Source organism: Papaver somniferum, chromosome 10 (genome assembly GCF_003573695.1).
Source record: "Papaver somniferum cultivar HN1 chromosome 10, ASM357369v1, whole genome shotgun sequence".
Taxonomy (NCBI): Eukaryota; Viridiplantae; Streptophyta; class Magnoliopsida; order Ranunculales; family Papaveraceae; genus Papaver; species Papaver somniferum.
In genome coordinates this window covers 53,430,974-53,445,220 of record NC_039367.1, presented here as the reverse complement: position 1 = coordinate 53,445,220, position 14,247 = coordinate 53,430,974, and the positions used below count along the sequence as shown (strand labels likewise).

General features: G+C 38.4%; 1 non-coding gene across 1 annotated transcript; it reads right to left on the bottom strand.

Moving 5' to 3' along the window:
* Window positions 1–1,109: 1,109 nt before the first annotated feature.
* On the bottom strand, window positions 1,110–1,214 carry LOC113319779. Its single transcript, XR_003345785.1, has one exon. It is a non-coding gene; the product is annotated as a small nucleolar RNA R71 (small nucleolar RNA).
* Between the last annotated feature and the right edge of the window lie 13,033 nt (window positions 1,215–14,247).

The window sequence follows — 14,247 nt, the reverse complement described above, 5'->3', positions numbered from 1 at the left end:
TGCTTTTACACTTTAGGTTGCTTTCTAGGTAGATTTCACAATAACATCTTTTAATGTTGTTTGTGATAAAATCAGGAAATAAACGGGATACTCTTGCGATCAAGATATCCTAGGACTTTTAGTAAATGAGAGATTAAAATTTCAATTCTAGTCATTGATTAAAATACATGTTTGTGAATGATACGATCACGTGACCAATATCTTCTCCTTATTGATTATTACAATTACTTTATTGCTTTCAGTTAATTTTATTGCTTTGTTTATTTAGATAAAACAACCCCCCGTTGGTTACTTAAGAATCTAAAAATTTGATAACAACAAAAGCCTCTCTGTGGGAACGAACTCTTTCTTATCACATATTATATTTATATTTAGTTGAGTGAGAAAGTGAAATTATTTTTGCTCGGCTAACAACCGGTCAAATTTTGGCGCCGCTGTCGGGGAGGCATACGGCTTGTTATTCAGTTTTTAGTTTGTTGTCATCATTTCTGCTTTCATATTTGCTTTTTATTTCTTGTCTTGTTTCTCACTTGTTTGCGAGAATTGTTTTTAGGTACCTAATCCATGGCTTCTAAAGATTGGAACTATCCAAGGTGCGGGATATCTACTCGAAAAAGCACAATACTCCAACCAAGTCAAGACACGGCGGGAGAACAAGAGTTAGAAGTGGAAGAAGAGTTACAACTAGGAGAAGAACAAGAGGTTTCATTTGTAGAAGAACCACTAGTTGAACAAGAAGAAGAAGCAATGAGTGATGCAAATCGTACACTCAAGGACTTGGCTTCTCATAGGCTTGATGCACAACGGTGGTGTATTGAGACAAACTCAACCTTCGAGATCAAGCCGGGGTTGCTTAGAGAGTTTCCAAAGTTCCATGGTATGGTGAATGAAGATCCAAACAAGCATCTTATGGAATTCATTACCATTGTCAAGGCTATGCTACCAGCGGAAACTGAAGCCGATGGTGCAATGTTGAAAGTTTTTCCATTTTCTATGATGGATAGCGCTAAGGATTGGTTGTACTCTTTGCCATCCGGAAGTGTCACTACATGGAACGGGTTGAAGAAACTCTTTCTAGAGAGGTATTTTTCTACGTCAAAGGAGAACCAAATTCGCAAAGAGATATGTGGGATTAAGCAAAACATTGGAGAATCTTTATATGAATGTTGGGAGCGATACAAGAGATTAGTGGAAAGCTGTACACATCATCAATTCAGCAACGCTATGATAATCCAATACTTCTACGAAGGTCTCCAATCTAGTGATAGATATCTTCTTGATGCAGCCGGTGGTGGTGCACTAGTGAACAAGACGGTGGCCCAAGCTACCGAGTTGATTGAAAGCATGGATGCAAACTCGCAACAATTCTACACAAGAGGTGAACCAATTAGGCGAGTGCATGAAGTTACGGAGTCGTCACCACACCATGATCAGATAATGGATAACATGGAGCAAATAATGCAAAAGATGGTTGCGGTTATTTTACCTTTATATGGTGAAGAGTTGGAGCAAGCTAGTGCGGTATTTCCAAATCAACAAAGACGGTACGATCCTTACTCCAACACTTGCAATCCGGGATGGAGAGATCACCCCAACTTTAGCTATGAAAACAAGCAAGGCGCGGTTCAACAACCTACTTTCAACCGTTCGGGTGGATTTCAACCACAATAACAACAATTCCAGCCCCAACATCAACAATTTCAACCACAACAATCGATGCAAAATCAAGGTTCCGATATCGATGCAAAGCTTCAAACTTTTATGCAAGGCATTTCTACCATGTTTAAGAAAAGTCAACAAGAAACTAAGAGTGATATCAAGGAGTTGCAGACACAAATGGGCTCCATGGAAATTGATATTAACAAGTTGAAGGCACAAAATAGTGGGAGACTCCCTTCTCAACCTATCAACCCAAAAGAGGGTGTCAATGCTATTACGTTGAGAAGTGGTACACAACTTGTGCAACCCGAGGTTACTAATTCGGGGAAGGTGGAAACAACAAAGGAGCCGGTTTTGGAGGAAAAGAGGGATGAAATTCCCCAAACACCCGAGGTACCTATTCCTAACTCTAAAACGTCGATTTCTACTTATGTTCCTCCTTTACCTTTTCCTCGCATATTTGCAAGTTCCAAGAAGACGGAACTAGAAAAGGAGATTTTAGACGTTCTCAAGAAGATTCATGTGAACATACCACTCATTGATGCTATCAATCAAGTTCCCAAGTATGAGAAAGTGTTGAAGGACTTGTGTAACAATAAGCGAAGGCTCAAAGTTAATGAAGTACTAAGTGTGGGGGAGAATGCTTCGGCAATCTTACAACACAAACTCCCACTGAAGTGTAAGGATCCCGATAGCTTTGACATTCCAGTCACAATTGGTAACACCACATTTAACAAAGCTATGTTGGATTTAGGTGCATCTGTTAATGTTATGTCTGCATCTATGTACAATTCACTTGAGTTAGGTCCTCTTAAAAAGGCTTGAATTGTATTGCAATTAGCCGATAATTCTAATGTCTACCCAATGGGTATTGTTGAGGATGTTCTTGTGAAGGTTAATCAATTAGTATTTCCAGCTGACTTTTGCGTGTTAGAGATGAATGAAGGTTCACCGGACTCGTCTCTTCCATTGCTACTTGGGCGTCCCTTCATGAAAACGGCGAAAACCATTATTGATGTGGACAAGGGAACGCTAACTATGGAGTTTGATGGAGAAATAATACGTTTCAACATTTTCGAGACGATGAGATATCCTAGCGATGTCCACTCTTGTTTCTTCATTGATGTTATGGATACATTGGCACAACAAGTGTTTGAATTGAATGGTGATGATGCCTTGGAAACCGTTTTGACTACATCCATGGATAATGGTGTAGAGTGTGGTAATGAAGTCAAGGAAGCCCTTGGTGATCTTAATTCACTACAAGGATGCCCGGAAACTCATAATATCTCTTTTATTTCTTTACCATGCAGTGATGAAAAGATTAAACCTTCAATTGTTAAATCTCCAAAGTTAGAATTGAAACCTCTTCCCGATCACCTAAAGTACTTGTACTTGGGTGACAAAGAAGATTTACCTGTGATTGTTTCTAACAAGCTTAGTGAATTACAGGAGCAAAAACTTCTAAGGGTGCTAAGAAAGTACAAGACGGCCATAGGATGGACAATTACCGATATCAAGGGTATAAGCCCTGCCGTATGTATGCACAAGATTCGTTTGGAGGAAGATGGAAAGCCTACAAGGGAAGCGCAACGTCGTTTGAACCCTCCCATGATGGAAGTGGTGAAAAAGGAGATACTCAAGCTTTTGGACGTGGGTGTTATCTACCATATCCGATAGCAAGTGGGTAAGCCCGGTACAAGTAGTACCAAAGAAATCAGGTGTGACGGTGATGGAGAATGATAAGAACGAACTTGTCCCAACTCGTGTGCAAACCGGTTGGAGGGTTTGTATTGATTATAGAAAATTGAATGCTACCACTAGGAAGGATCATTTTCCATTGCCTTTTATTGATCAAATGCTTGAACGTTTAGCTGGACACTCTTATTATTGCTTTCTTAATGGATATTCAGGTTATAATCAGATTGTGATAGCACCGTAGGATCAAGAGAAAACCACTTTCACTTGTCCTTTTGGTACTTTTTCTTATAGAAGGATTCCTTTTGGCTTGTGCAATACTCCAGCTACCTTTCAAAGGTGTATGGTAAGTGTCTTCTCAGAATATGTTGAAAACATAATCGAAGTGTTTATGGATGACTTTAGTGTCTTTGGTGATTCATTTGACTTTTTCTTGCATAACTTGTCATTAATCCTTGAACGATGTGTTGAAACAAACCTTGTGCTTAATTGGGAGAAGTGCCATTTCATGGTAACTCATGGCATAGTTTTATGCCATATAATATCTTCTAAAGGTTTGGAAGTCGATAAATCTAAAATAGACCTTATTCGTGCTTTAACCCCTCCCACTACGGTGAGGGAGATACGCTCTTTTCTTGGTCATGCAGGTTTTTATCGTAGATTTATCAAAGACTTTTCCAAGATAGCGTCACCACTTTGCAACTTATTGCAAAAAGATGTGGTTTTTAACTTTGATGAAAAGTGTATGGTGGCATTCAATCATTTGAAAGAACTTTTTATTTCAGCCCCTGTCATTAAACCACCGGATTGGAGCACTTTTGAGCTCATGTGTGATGCAAGTGACTATGTGGTTGGTGCGGTGCTTGGGAAACGTGTGGGGAAGATACCTCATGCTATTTATTATGCTTCGAGAACATTAAATGAGGCCCAACAAAACTACACAACCACTGAAAAAGAGTTCTTATCTATTGTTTTTGCTTTGGAAAAGTTTCGCTCTTATCTAATTGGTACAAAAGTTGTTGTCTTTTCTGATCATGCAGCACTTAGGTATTTGCTAATGAAGAAAGAAGCGAAACCGAGGCTCATACGATGGATCTTACTCTTGCAAGAGTTTGATATTGAAATCAAAGACAAGAAAGGAATTGAGAACACTGTTGAGGATTACTTGAGCCGTCATGCTGTGGACAAGGAAGCAATCCCATTGCGTGAAAGTTTCCCGGATGATCAACTATTCTCAATTGCCTTTGGGAAACCATGGTACGCTGACATTGTGAACTACTTGGTGTCTAAACAAATCCCAAAGAACTTGTCTCGTGCTGAGAGAGACAAATTTAAGAGGTTAGGGAACCGATACATATGGGATGATCCATACTTATGGAAACAAGGTAGTGACCAAGTGTTACGAAGGTGCGTTCCCGAATCTGAATTTAATTCTATCTTGTCTTTTTGTTACTCCTATGCTTGCGGAGGACATTTTGGGAGTAAGAGAACCGCTTACAAGGTACTTGAAAGCGGGTTCTATTGGACAACCTTGTTTAAAGATGCATATATATTTTGTAAAACTTGTGATAGGTGCCAAAGAACAGGCAATCTAGGTGCCCGAAATCAAATGCCACAAACTTTTATTCAATTTATTGAAGTTTTTGATGTATGGGGTATTGATTTTATGGGTCCTTTTGTCAACTCTCATGGAAATTTTTATATCTTACTTGATGTTGATTATGTCTCCAAATGGGTGGAAGCTAAGGCCACCACGACTAATGATTCTAAAGTGGTTTCAGATTGTGTGCAAGCTAATATCTTTGCAAGGTTTGGAATTCTAAGAGCCATAATTAGCGATGGGGGTTCTCACTTCAAAAAAAGGATCTTACAAACCTTGTTGAAGAAGTACAATATGTCGCATAAGATTGCAACACCTTATCATCCCCAAACAAATAGACAAGCCGAGGTGTCTAACCGTGAGGTGAAATCCATTCTTGAGAAGACGGTGAACCCAACAAGGAAAGATTGGAGCATGCGACTTAATGATGCTTTATGGGCTTATAGAACCGCATACAAGACACCTATCAGGATGTCTCCATTTAGGCTTGTGTATGGTAAACCTTATCATTTACCCGTTGAAATTGAGCATAAGGCGTTTTGGGCTATTAAGCAATGCAACATGGAGATGGATGGGGCTGGTAAGCAAAGGAAGTTACAACTCCAAGAGTTAGAGGAGCTTCGCAATGATACATTTGAAAGCTCGCTCATTTACAAGGAGAAAACGAAGGCCTTTCATGATAACATGATTTTTAGGAAACAATTTTGCATTGGGCAGAAAGTGATTTTGTTTAATTCTCGCTTGCATTTATTTCCGGGTAAATTAAGGTCACGTTGGATCAGACCTTTCATTTTTTACTAATGTGTTTTCTCATGGTGCAGTGGAAATTCGTAGCATAGCTACATGAAAGGAACTTAAAGTTAATGGGCACCGTTTGAAACCATACTATGAGAATTTCACTTCCGAAGTGGTGGAAGGAGCTAACTTTGTGGATGCACTCCCTCGGGAGGAGGCATAGAAAGCAAGGAGATAGTCGGGCTGACGACTTTAAACCAAGCGCTAAATGGGAGGCAACCCATAGGATGAGTATTTCTTGTCTTGTATTTATTTCTTTTTCTTGTTTTTAGATTTTTCTTGTTTTGTTTTTACTTTTTCTGATTTCTTGTCATTATCATGTTAGAATTTACCACCTTGACTTTCTTTGGACGATTCAATTTACATTGAGGACAATGTAAAATTTAAGTGTGGGGGAGTGGTTAAGCATTTGCATTATAAAATTTTCAACTTTTTTCAACTTTTTTGTGAAATAGTGAATAAGAAAACTCCAACTTGTGGTTAGTTTAGAGTCACATAGTATACATGTCGCTAAGATTACATCGATATTCTCATAAGAGTGACTGAACTTAGAGATGATAGAGAACATGATCGGGTTTCTTACTTGTATGAGAGTTAAAGTTGGATTTAACCATCCCAGTGGCAAATGAGGTGCACACTGAATTCGGTATTAGATTTGTGATCCCCTATAGTGGAGACTACCCATGTTACATCATGAGAGGCACCGACCTTCATTTCTAATATGTGCTTTTAGAGTGTGTGTCACCGTATGTACACTCCGGTTAGAATGGAGAGCTACCCAACCTCCCACCAATAGAAGCACTATTTTGATCTCTTGAGTGATATTTTATCAATCATTTATGGTGACATCGAATTGCTAACTTACATACCACTTGTAATCTTGTTCGCATTTAGCACCATCCACTTTATCTCTCTCTACACCAACTGGTCCATAGAAACACCATCATCATCAACAAGAGGAGCATCACAAATTCGAAGGAAAGTTGAAGACGTTTAAGGTTTACAAGCAACAGTACAGAAATGAGCAGATTTCAGATTTAAGTATAGCAACAAGACAAGGAGCAGAATTTTTACAAGTTGAAGACTATTGTACAAGAATGAAGATTATCAAGATGAGAATTCAAGAAGTTTGTGATATCAAAACAGTACAAGTTGTGAAGAATCGAGCGGTAAAGTACTTACCCCATGACCTTTGTACTTGCATTTTTATTTTTATCTTTATTTTGTATTTGTATTATTTTCTCGTCTTGTCAAAAAAAAAAAAAAAAAGACAAGAGAAAATTTGTATTAGGTTCATCATTAGAAATACCAATTGGTCCTACAAATAATATATTAGAGAGAGTCTAGTCCAATTGACCTAGTCAATTGTCTGTTTGGTCCTATTTGGTAATATAAATTAGAGTTTGGTCCTAAAAATTATAGTTTGGTCCTAGGATGACGTCATGGATGATGTAATTTTCATCTTTTAGTGGCAGAAATATCCTTTTAGATAAGGACCATATATATAGTCAAAAGGTAATAGAATAAATCATTTCTCAAATCTACTTGCTCTCTCCTCTCTCTCCTCTCGGTCTCTCTTTTTTTCTCCCTGCTACTGCAATTTTTTTAGGGTTTTTTTTTCTCTTTGAAACGAAAGATGAAGACGAAGATGATGAAGATTGAAAACGAAGATGATGAGGACGGAGATGATGAAAATTGATTTGATTACAAAGATTTACAAAGATTGATTTCAAGATTTAATTTTAACGTTTTCTGCTGCTGTCAAAGAAGATGAAGATTGAAACGAAGAAGATGAAGATTCTGCTGCTATTTATGATGATGATGAACCTTTATCATCTTGCATGCTTGGGTAAGTTTCGGATCTACAAAAGAAGATAAAGATGACGGAGTTCATTTCTGGAATGAACTCTGGTTTGTGATGAAGATTTTGATATTTTTTCGTCTGTTGTTGTTGCTGATGATGGAGAGGATGAAGATGATGAAGATGAGTTGCTGCTGCTGATGAAGAAGATGAAGATGACGGAGTTCATTTCAGGAATGAACTCTGGTTTGTGATGAAGATTTTGATGTTTTTTCTTGATGAAGATAGATTTATGTTTTTCTTCATCGATGCTGCTGCTATTGTTGAAGATGATGAATTTTGATGAAGTTCATTGTTGAAATGAACTCTGTTTTCTTTTTGAAGATGATGATGAAAACGATGAAGATGATGAAGACGACGATAGATATATGTTGAAGATGACGATGAAGACGATAGATCTTGATTTTTTGATGTTTGCTGCTCGTGTTGAAGATCTTGAATTTGATGTTTTTCTACCGGATCTGCTGCTGCTGCTGTTTGAAGACAACGAAGATGATGCTACTGCAGTTCATTTCTACGAATGAATTTTTTTGTGTGTGTTCATGTAAAGAATGAACTCTGTTTTTTCAGGTTTTTATACGGAGTTCATTTCTGGAATGAACTCTGGTTTTTTTATGTTTTATATGGAGTTCATTTCTGGGAATGAACTATGGTTTTTAGGTTTTTTATATGGAGTTCATTTCTTGAATGAACTCTGGTTTTTTTTTATGTTTTATATGGAGTTCATTTCTGGAATGAACTCTGTTTTCTTAGGTTTTTATATGGGGTTCATTTCTAGAATGAACTCTGGTTTTTTTATGTTTTATATGGAGTTCATTTCTGGAATGAACTCTATTTTATTAAGTTTTTATATGGAGTTCATTTCTGGAATGAACTCCGGTTTTTAGGTAATTTCTGAAAAAATAAGTAGAAATTAACAGGAGTTCATTTTGACGAATGAACTGCTACAAAAAATAAGTAGAACTTAACCCGGAAGGGTACTTTTGTCCATTTAATATTTTTTAAATAATTATGGACCAAACAGTAAAGGCGTTTGACCAAAGGACTAAACAGACATGAGCCCACCTAAAAAAGGACCAAATGATTATTTTCCCTTTCATTTTTTGTTTATTTTCATTTTTTGTTTATTTTTATTTTGTATTTATTTTATTTATCTTGCATCTTAAAAAAAAAAATTAAAAAAAAAAAAATCATTGCATCATATTTTGGTTTGTTTAGTTCGTTTTTGGTTTTGTATTTATTCAATAAAGCCAATGGAAGAAGAAATATCTGTAATGAAGTTTCAAGCAACAATGATTAGAGGAAAGAATCACATTGTCAAGATTCTACGAAGTTCAAAAGTTATCATCACTAGTTGAAGATCAAAAACGAAGATGAAGACAAGAATTCAAGACCGAAGACGTTTCTATGGATGTTGTGAGAGTGGTGCTAATTGCACGCCGAACGGATAACGAGGTAAGTAAGCATATTCCCACCTTCGTTTAGTGGTTGATTTCCTTTCTTAGAGATCATCAGAAAAAGGGTTTTCAAAATGAATACAAGATGTGGGTTTTCAAAACAATTCGGAGGGTTTTTGCCTTCCTACCATTCAACGTGTCGCAGGATTTTCTCTTCATTCCTACCTCGACACATGTGTGACCCATAAAGAGCTATTTATTAGTGAGAGCAACTTCATAACACCCTTTCTTGTGAGGCAGAGTCGAGACTTTCGATCACTCCGAACCCGAATTTCTTTCGAGAAGGGATGGTTATTTCTCTCTCAACTTTTAAGGATGAGATTGTGTTCATTTATGTGTCTAACTTCTTATGACTAGTGTGCAAAATTTCTAAGTCTTCTTAGCGCGTTGGATACTATCATTACGGAGAACTAGTAAGTTGGAAAAGCAGGTTTTGTGGGTATATCTCTAGTAAACCCTCACGAGAGTTGTTTGTATCCTTTAGAATAAGTTTTGTTTGATTTGATCGAGGACTAGCAAAGTCTAAGTGTGGGGGAATTTGATAGGGTGTAAAATACATACTATTTATTATCTATTGTTTATGCTTTATCTGCTATTTTTCTTATAAATTATGTATTTTACACGTGTTTTGAGTTTTATAACTACTTTGGAGTCGCACGGAGCAAAGAAGAAGAAATCACCCGATTTAAGCAAAAAGGCTAAAAATTTATGTCACTGGCGAATGATATCGGGTGTCGAGCCAAGGATAAGGGGCAACTCTTTTGGAGGAGCACTAAAGACAGATAGCTGAAGATAAGGGGCTGTCAAGAAGTGGGTCGTATGCAGCAGTGGGTGTCTCAATCCAACCCACCTTATAACCCTACATCGAGAGACAATTTCTCTCATTTCAGTTTCTCTGAAATTGAGAAAGAACAGCAGCCATGAAACTCATAGAAGGAAATTGAATCTGAGATCGAGATGGAGGCGTAACTTAAAATGTACGAGAGATGAAATTGATGAGATGAAGAAGAACAAGAAAATCTGAGATAGAGATGGGTATATGCTGTGATGATTTTAGGGTTTTGCTGTGATTCGATTAAACTGAGAAAAGGGTATCCGAGAGCTGTTGGTGGTACTGTTAATTTGTTCGAATCAAGAATGGGTATGTGGCAACTGACATTGAAGATTATGAAGAAGATGAAGCAGTGAAGATGTTGATATTCATGGGTTCGACTGAAATTGAGAGGAGAGATATTGTTGATGGGTCTCTGGAATTGACGAACAGATAAGCAGTGATGGGTTCTGGTGATGCTGCAAATATATGGCAGAATGATTGAATGGAAATTGGGTCATGTGTGCTTGTTTATGAATTGCAGGAAAGCTACACTGAAGGATAAATTAGATGAATGTGTTAGGCTTGTTACAGGGAAGAAGAAGAATGGCCTAAATTTGGCCATGAAAGATTGCGAAGTAGCTGAAATGAGATGGGTTCTAACTGAGTTAGATGATGGTGGTTCTGCAGTGGTCAATTGGCTGAGATATTGGACTTGAAGCTGTATACTGCAGAAGTGTTCGTGGTAGATGTGCAACTTCAGTTATAGATGTATGCATAGGTGAAGTACAGGTGATTGAAGCAATCTTGTTGCAGGTAGCAGAGTAATGGTGGTTACAAGTATGGGTTGAACTGAACTACAGTTGGGGTTTGAACTGGATTGAGAAATTGCAGGTGAGCTGCAGTTTGCTGTTGGCCTGATATGGCAGTGAAATTGCAGCTGTGTATGAAGCTGAATTTGTTGGTGGCAATGAGAATGAGCTTCCGGGAGTATGTGTTGGATTTGGCTGCTGATGTTAAGTAATGCAGAGATTATGGAGCTGTGTGAGGGACAGAAAGTGAAACTGCAGTTGAGAGTCTGAGCAAAGTGGAAGCTCTAGCTGCTATGTTGGTGCTGCAAGTGGTTTTGCAGTGACAGAGAATGGACTGAAATGGCAAAGGTTTTGGTGGAGTTGCATCTGCAGTTCAAGTTTGTGGACTGAAGAAAGTGGTGCTGATGTAGCTATTTGGGTTCAGTCAAGTTCAAGATGGAATTGGTGGTGTGTTGGTGTTGCCACAGATAGGAAGAACCGGCAGCTGAGTAGTTGTTAATGTTGCAGCTGAGAGAATGGGATTACATTGCAGGCAAGAGTGTACTAGTATGCTGGTACTGATGAATTGCATCTGAAATGGCACTGCAGTGGAAGGAACTGAGATTGCAGGGAAGTTGGTAGTGATTTTGATGCTATGACAGTGTTGCAGCAGTGGTGCAGAACAATGGACTGAAATGAAGTATGTGTAGATGAATGTTAGGAACAGTACATGGTGATCGATTACGCGAGATTCCAGCTGAAAGTTGGAACTAGGCTTAATTATGTTGTTGTTGAAATGATGAGAATGGAAGAGCCAAGATGGCTGCAAAATTATGCACAACAAGATGGCTGGCCAATGAGCTGTGATGCACAATCATTGTGCAACATAAGTTATGGCCTGTGTAAGATTGCAATGGCTTTGGCCTTGGCCACTCAGCTCATCTAGCTGAGTAAGACGCTGACTCGTTCTGACTCAGTGAATCTGACTCGGTTTGACTCAGTTGACCCGGCCGATTTGACTCGTTGACCGGGTGGACTTTGCCGGTCACCTGAGATGATTTCCGTCCGATTTCCGACAAGTTTCCGACGACATTTTTTTGACATATTTTGTACATGGGTTGTTCACACACATGGGCTTGGTGGACTTCTTGGTGATGGGCTTTTGAAGACTTGACCTAAGAAGAGCTATAAAAAGAAAAGTTTTCTACTTTCTTTTATCACGTATTTTTTTTCTTCTTGGAGCTTTGGAGATAGCCGCAACTAGGGTTTGCTTTCGTGTGTTGGTAAAGCGTTTCGCTTTGATCAAGTTTATCTTCACCTAGTGACGAAAGTCATGAAAAGTTTCAATCACTCTGACGTGAATCGGTCTGTGAATAACGGCTACATAGCGTCCTCTGAGAATGTCTCAATGATTGAAATGAGAGTTTAGATTACATAACCATGTATTCCTTGAACCGAAGTTTTCGAACTTTGTTGATCAATAGAAATCAGAAGGATTGTGGAATTGGCTTGCCAAGTCCGCGAACTGTCGGAAGTTCTCGACCGAGAATTTATGCTGGGATTTTCCAAATACTCGTTTGTGTGCTTAGTCCGCGAACTGGCGGAAGATCTCATCCCAAAAATTTCTGCTGAGTTTGGAAAACTCAACCGATTAACTTAAGTCCGCGAACTTGTTTGTGAACTTAAGAGGTTATGATCTAAAGATGTGCTCTGAACATGAAACATTAAATTACTAAGGAATGTTTTATGCAAACCGTGGCTATAATGTTCATGAGCCGATTCAATCGAATCGAATCATCTTTGCTTCAATTGTGTCTTGTGTAGTTACATAAGATCTCATAGCAATGAACAACTCTTTAACTAGTTCATTTGAGTTAATTGAACTAGTTACGGTGAAGAAGAACAGGTTAATATGAGATGCTCATATGGTTAACCTTTTGGGTTACTATGTTGAACCAACATACACGTACACGTTTGGGCATGGTTTTCACGAACCCAGTAAACGTCTACCGAAGTGTGTGTGACAAGCTAAGTTTTCGATCTAACGGTTGAGAAATATTAGCTTGAATCTAAATCAGGTTTTCATCTAACGGTGAATAAGGATTGCTTTGTAACTAAGGCAAAACCCTGATTTGAAGGTTATATAAAGGAGACATCTAGCATTGTGCAAAACTAATCCCCACACGTCTGTGTGCTACTAGTGCGCCCGTTAGAGTCGATCTCCATTAACCTTTGATTTTCTTCTCTAAAATCAGGTTAACGACTTAAAGACTTCATTGGGATTGTGAAGCCAGACTGATACTACTTAATCGTAGTTGTGTGACCTGATCTTGTATCTTCTATCGTACGAGTACAATCGATTGATTGGCTTGAGATCGTGAGAGTTCTCCGATAGGCAAGATAAAGAAGTCACAAACATCTTCGTCTCACTGTTTGTGATTCCTCGACAATCCGCTTGTGTAGTCAGGAAGGATCGTAGAGAGGTGTAGATGGTGGATTTTTGACAAAGGGTAGAATTGTAAAACTATACTCCAGAGTCGGCAACCGGATGAGTATTGAGGCTCATTTCTCTCATCAAAGCATGAAATCTCATGCCATAAAATCTCATTCCATAAAATCTCTGACTGAGAAGGCCGTCTCTCAGAGTACATGTAGATGTGTAGTCTCTCAGCTGAAGCCACGACACATCTCATGAATACTGAGCAATTTCAGTAATTACTCCGGATCCGGCAATCAGATGAGTATCGAGACTCATGCCTCTATGCATGAAAGCTCATGCCACCTCTGATGGAGAAAGTCTCTCAAGGAAGATGAAGATGTGTAGTCTCTCAGCTGAGGCCACGGTACATCTCATACTGTATAGAATCGAAAGATTGGGCGGCTCCTAGACAGCATGTCTGCTAGTATAGAGCGACAACGTCTTCGGGAGGTAACCAGGTTTTCCCCGACTATGCAATATGAATATGACACTCCAGAAAGTTCATACTGCTCAACCCTCAGATAATTAATGCTCCTAGACATGAAACCCTTTTAGTATAGAGACAGCAATTAATTATCTTAAATCATCTGAATATCCAGCAATATTCTACGAGTCGTTAATTAATCGCCTGAATATCCAGCAATACTCTACGATTCCTCGTTATATTTCGTTACTTCAATCTGTGGTTCTTCCCAGCAGAATTCCACAGGTTAGTAATAAATATTCAACGAAACAGGCATCTGAGCATCGAATAAGCCCTGACAAAAATGGTGCAAGTGTAATTAGCAGATAATGCACAGACCAACATTTTGAATGCGCGAACGAGCATTTCCAAAATACGAACGAACGAGGAACCTATGCAAAATAGGAAGGGAAAATAATAATAATAAAATATTAAGCAAAAGCGCCAGGGGACTAGGCTCACCAGCTGGCCAGTCATGCCGTGACTAGTCCCGCGCCCAATTTTATATTTTATCATATTTTTACTATTTTCACGATCTCATGAAAATCCTCTTGTTCGAGCAAATTTCCTTTATTTCAAAGAAATTATCTAAATCACATGATTTTATCAAAAATAATAAAATTAGGGAAAGGT